The sequence below is a fragment of the Limulus polyphemus genome, unplaced genomic scaffold, assembly GCF_000517525.1.
Source record: "Limulus polyphemus unplaced genomic scaffold, Limulus_polyphemus-2.1.2 Scaffold9363, whole genome shotgun sequence".
Classification (NCBI taxonomy): Eukaryota; Metazoa; Arthropoda; class Merostomata; order Xiphosura; family Limulidae; genus Limulus; species Limulus polyphemus.
The window spans coordinates 15,450-21,258 of record NW_013674973.1 but is presented as its reverse complement, the minus strand read 5'-3'; the positions used below and the strand labels follow the sequence as shown (position 1 = coordinate 21,258).

The window sequence follows — 5,809 nt, the reverse complement described above, 5'->3', positions numbered from 1 at the left end:
ATGTTTGGGTATGCCAACGATAAAATACAGATGTTTGGGTATGCCAACGATAAAATACAGATGTTTGGGTACATCAACGATAAAATACAGATGTTTGGGTACATCAACGATAAAATACAGATGTTCGGGTACATCAACGATAAAATACAGATGTTCGGGTACGCCAACGATAAAATACAGATGTTCGGGTACGCCAACGATAAAATACAGATGTTCAGGTACATCAACGATAAAATACAGATGTTCAGGTATGCCAACGATAAAATACAGATGTTTGGGTACATCAACGATAAAATACAGATGTTCAGGTATGCCAACAATAAAATACAGATGTTCAGATACGCCAACAATAAAATACAGATGTTCAGTTGTGTGTGGAATACAGATTTGGAGTTACATTTCAGCTTAGTTTTATGGAATAGTAATGTTGGTGAAACACGTCACTATAGGTGTGTGGAATACAGATGGAGGTCCATTTCAGATTAAATATGTGGGATAGTAATGTTGGTGGAACACATCACTGTAGTTGTGTGTGTGTGGAATACAGATGCGGGGGGACCCACTTCAGATTAAATATGTGGGATAGTAATGTTAGTGGAACACATCACTGTAGTTGTGTGTGTGGAATACAGATGCGGGGGGACCCACTTCAGATTAAATATGTGGGATAGTAATGTTGGTGGAACACATCACTGTAGTTGTGTGTGTGGAATACAGGTGTGGGGGGACCCACTTCAGATTAAATATGTGGGATAGTAATGTTGGTGGAACACATCACTGTAGTTGTGTGTGTGGAATACAGATGTGGTTAAGACACATGTTGTGTACATGGAATAGAAATGTGTATAAGATACATTTTATTGTTGGAGTATCTTTCCAATATATGTATTCTCTGGATTTATGTAATATTAACTAAATAGTTACACTACACTTAGGGTTTTACTGAATTATGTGATGTTCATCTCCTACTACATCATTAGTTATTGGGTTCTTTAACATGTTAAACAACAGTGATAAGATTTCTGTCTGGGCACATCACATACAAAGGTTATTTTGACAGTTATAAAAATTAGTAATCAACATACCATTAAGTTTGTAGGTAATCACATAAGAAAAATGACGTATATCTCAGAGTTCCACTTTTGTGATTGGAAGGTTTCTTTTCAGTTGTGCGACATTTTTGAAGAGATAGTAACCGAAGTTTGAACTTAATATAACAGTGTTTCCTTTATTTGCATCATACTAACAGTGTTGTAGCAGAAATTGATTGAAGTATACAGAATTAGCATTATGTATATTTTGTGTTTTTTAATATTTACAAAGTTTTTGACAATTTTGTATTTACCTAGAAACCAGGGAGTTTTCAGGAAGTCATTTTTAGTATTTATTTGGGGTCCACTAATTATTTTTACTCTTTTTTTGTTTTAACATATGCTTATAGATTTTGAGTTTGCTAGACAGCTAATGAACCCACTCCATTGTACCTTTACAGTGTTTGTAGCCCTAGTGAGGGGGAATTGTTTCGTCCAATTTTATCATCCATGGCAACATAAAAAGTTGAACAATGCTACCCACAAATTGTATCTAGCAAAGTTAACTGCTTTAACTATCTTTTGGATATTGTTCACCAACTTTTAGGTAGATTATGTGTTTAAATTATGTTATATTTCGTGGCCAGGAGTGGATTTAGTGGACTCCTTATGTATTCTATTATAAACAATCAAATATTGTACTAAGATAACTGTTATGGCCTATTAATGTTGCCTGGTTGAATATATTATCATCAACTGTTAAAGGGCAATTGAAACATTGTAATCAACTTGATTACTTAGAAAAGTATCTGCATTAATGTTGCCTGGTTGAATATATCATCATCAACTGTTAAAGGGCAAATGAGACATTGTATTCAAGTTGATTACTTAGAAAGGTATCTGCCTCATTTTTATATTTTTTTTAAAATAGTGTTGTTGATTTTTTTACTACAACTACAATTGTGTAACAGTGTAGGTAACGTGCATCCCCCTGAAGAAACATGTATGAGATCGTGCATATAAAACAAAAAACTATGAATAAAAATTATAACAACTTCAATTTTGTATTTCTAAGATAAATATTTTTGCCACGCTATTTATACTTAAGTTAATTAAAAAACTTTATATTTAGATACTCGGTAACTTTATTATTTGTATTTTTTTTTGTGATATAGCCTGTTATGGTACTGGTAAGGTAAGGACAGTACTAATGTGGGCTACGTTAATGGTTTTTTTGTAATTTTATATAAAACGTGTGCATATGGATGTTAAAAAATCATTAAATTTCTACTGTTTTATTCATTATTTGGGTACACTTTTAATTTAACGTTAGAGTACAAAGATTTTGTTAAACTTCATATACAAAGCCTTTCCAAGAATAAAGCTAAGTTTATTATTTAGAAGAAATATATGTAATAATAGATGTAACTACAAACATTACTATACACTGACCATGTGGGATTACATCATAATAGATGTAACCACAAACATTACTATACACTGACCATGTGGGATTACATCATAATAGATGTAACCACAAACATTACTATACACTGACCATGTGGGATTACATCATAATTGATATAACCACAAACGTTACTATACACTGACCCACAGTGACCATGTGGGATTACATCATAATTGATATAGCCGTAAACATTATTATACACTGACCCACAGTGACCATGTGGGATTACATCATAATTGATATAGCCGTAAACATTATTATACACTGACCCACAGTGACCATGTGGAATTACATCATAATTAATATAACCATAAACATTACTATACACTGACCCACAGTGACCATGTGGGATTACATCATAATTGATATAGCCGTAAACATTATTATACACTGAGACACAGTGACCATCTGGGATTTCATCATAACCACAAACATTACTAGGCACTGACCCACAGTGCCAGTGACCATCTGGGATTTCGTCATAATTCATATAACCACAAACATTAATAGGCACTGACCCTCAATGTCAGAGTGACCATCTGGGATTTCATCATAATTCATATAACCACAAACATTACTTGGCACTGATCCACAGTGCCAGAGTGACCATCTGGGATTACATCATAATTCATATAACCACAAACATTACTAGGCACTGACCCACAGTGCCAGAGTGACCATCATAATTCATATACCTACAAGAATCACTGTAATCATTAGAAATGTTTATTGTTTTTAATCTAAATCTTCTAAAATATTTAATTTGATGCATACAAACAACTCCATCAAGGGTGTAGCTGTCAAAGATCCAATGCCTGCACTCTAGAAGTTTACCAAATATATTTCACTGACATAAATTACTTTCTGTATCTGAACCCCAGAATTGTCCAGCTAATGTTAACATTCCAAGAAAGCTTTTAAGTTAGGTTATTAACAATTACTTAACCAACTTTAACTTTCTTTACGGTGGAGAGCTCAGATAGTTTGGTAATTCCTGTCTGCTACATTTCTCTGTATAAACCCATCAGACAGTTATACAGAATAGTTCTCGTTACATCAGTGTATATTATATTTATAATCTTTGAAAATCGGAGAAACTAGTGACAGTAAACACGTATATTAGCTAATTATATTTTGATTCTAACTTATCTATTTTTTTTGTCATAATCGTTTTCAAGGCATGAGTGCTTTTTAATCTAGAAAATGTTGCTGTCAGCCAAACACTCGACTTTTAACACCTAAAATAATCAACAGAGGGCTCTGTGTCAGAAATCGGTAACATATTCCAATAAAATGTCGGTGTCAGCCAAATACTCGACTTTTAACACCTAAAATAATCAACAGAGGGTTCTGTGTCCAACATCAGTAATAGATTCCAACAAAATGTCGGTGTAGGCCAAACACTCGACTTGTAACACCTAAAATAATCAACAGAGGGCTCTGTGTCGAACATCAGTAATAGATTCTAATAACATATCGGTGTCAGCCAAATACTCGACATATAACATCTAAAATAATCAACAGAGGGTTCTGTGTCCAATATCAGTAATAGATTCCAACAAAATGTCGGTGTAGGCCAAACACTCGACTTGTAACACCTAAAATAATCGACAGAGGGCTCTGTGTCGAACATCAGTAATAGATTCTAATAACATGTTGCTGTCGGCCAAACACTCGACTTTTAACACCTAAAATAGCCAACAGAGGGCCTTGTGTCGAACATCGGTAATAGATTCTAATAACATGTTGCTGTCAGCCAAACACTCGACTTTTAACACCTAAAATAATCAACAGAGGGCTCTGTGTCGAACATCGGTAACAGATTCCAATAAAATGTCGGTGTCAGCCAAATACTTGACATATAATACCTAAAATAATCAACAGAGGGCTCTGTGTCGAACATCGGTAACAGATTCCAATAAAATGTCGGTGTCAGCCAAATACTTGACATATAATACCTAAAATAATCAACAGAGGTCTGTGTCGAACATCAATAATAGATTACAACAAAATGTTGGCCAAACACTACTTGTAACACCTAAAATAATCAACAGAGGGCTCTGTGTTGAAAATCGGTAACATATTCACAAAAAAATGTTGTTCAGCCAAACACTCAACTTGTAAAACCTTTGTTAGTAAATATAAAACACCAAAATGAAAGCACCCTTAATATTTGAAATGTTTACGTCAACGGTAAAAATAGTGTGAGAAAAACGGGACGTGTAATTTAGTTTTATTGTTAACAGGGGACGCTTAAGTGTTAGATTTCTGGCAGGTCTCTAGCGAATGAACACCGAGCATGTATTAAATTCCGACATTAGTATTCTGTTAAATGCCGTACTGTGAATCCGAAGGTTTTGAGTTCGCGTCCCGTTGTCATAATATTAACGGTCAAGTCCCACTTTTCAATTAGAGCAGCCTAAGAGTTGGCAGTGAGTGTTGTCTTCCCTATACTTTATCAAAATTAGGGATAGCTAACTCCTGTGTCGCTTTGGCACAGTCTCGGAAACAACCCGAACTTCTTGTGTTGATGTGGAATATAACACGAGTTAATCTGTTGTACATAAAACGATTTAAAACCACCTTGCACGAGAACAGTAAAGTAACCTTGGCAATATAAATGTTGGTTTATTTGCAGGACATTTCTCGGGTTATATTTTACATCCTTCAAACAACCGAATTGAAATTTCAATACACCGTTTTAAAGACTCGTGTAATTTGTAAGAACTCTTACAGAACCTAGTTTCCGACGTAATGATAGTTTTAACCAAAACGTAAATTGATACTATTATGTTTTAACATATAATTGAGTGGGAGTAGCAGATTCAAAGAAAATCACTTTATGTGTGTGTGGTATTTGGAGTAATCAAGAGACCTTGAAATGTATGTTAAATAGATACTTCAGCCATTATCATACCGGCCTTAATACCTATACTGTTTCCAAGATAGCTTATCTAGAATACGTCACACCTTCTGGTTATCCTTTCAATTAAATAAGTACCGGGCCGAAAACATTTTATTACACTGACAGGAAAAGGAGCGTATTACTATACAGGATAAACATTTGGTTTTATTACACTGACTGGAACTGGAGCGTATTACTATACACGATAAACACTTGGTTTTATTACACTGACAGGAAAAGGAGCGTATTACTATACAGGATAAACACTTGGTTTTATTACACTGACTGGAACTGGAGCATATTACTATACATGATAAACATTTGGTTTTATTACACTGACAGGAAAAGGAGCGTATTACAATACAGAATAAACACTTGGTTTTATTACACTGACTGGAACTGGAG

The 5,809-nt window shown here is 34.3% G+C and overlaps 1 long non-coding RNA gene across 1 annotated transcript in view; it reads left to right on the top strand.

Annotated features, from left to right (window-relative positions):
• Nucleotides 1–2,096, top strand: part of LOC111083394 — a 4,151-nt gene extending 2,055 nt beyond the window's left edge. The window contains exon 3 of the long non-coding RNA XR_002609015.1: nucleotides 309–2,096. This is a non-coding gene — a long non-coding RNA (uncharacterized LOC111083394). The remainder of the gene's footprint in view (nucleotides 1–308) is intronic.
• Nucleotides 2,097–5,809: the final 3,713 nt, after the last annotated feature.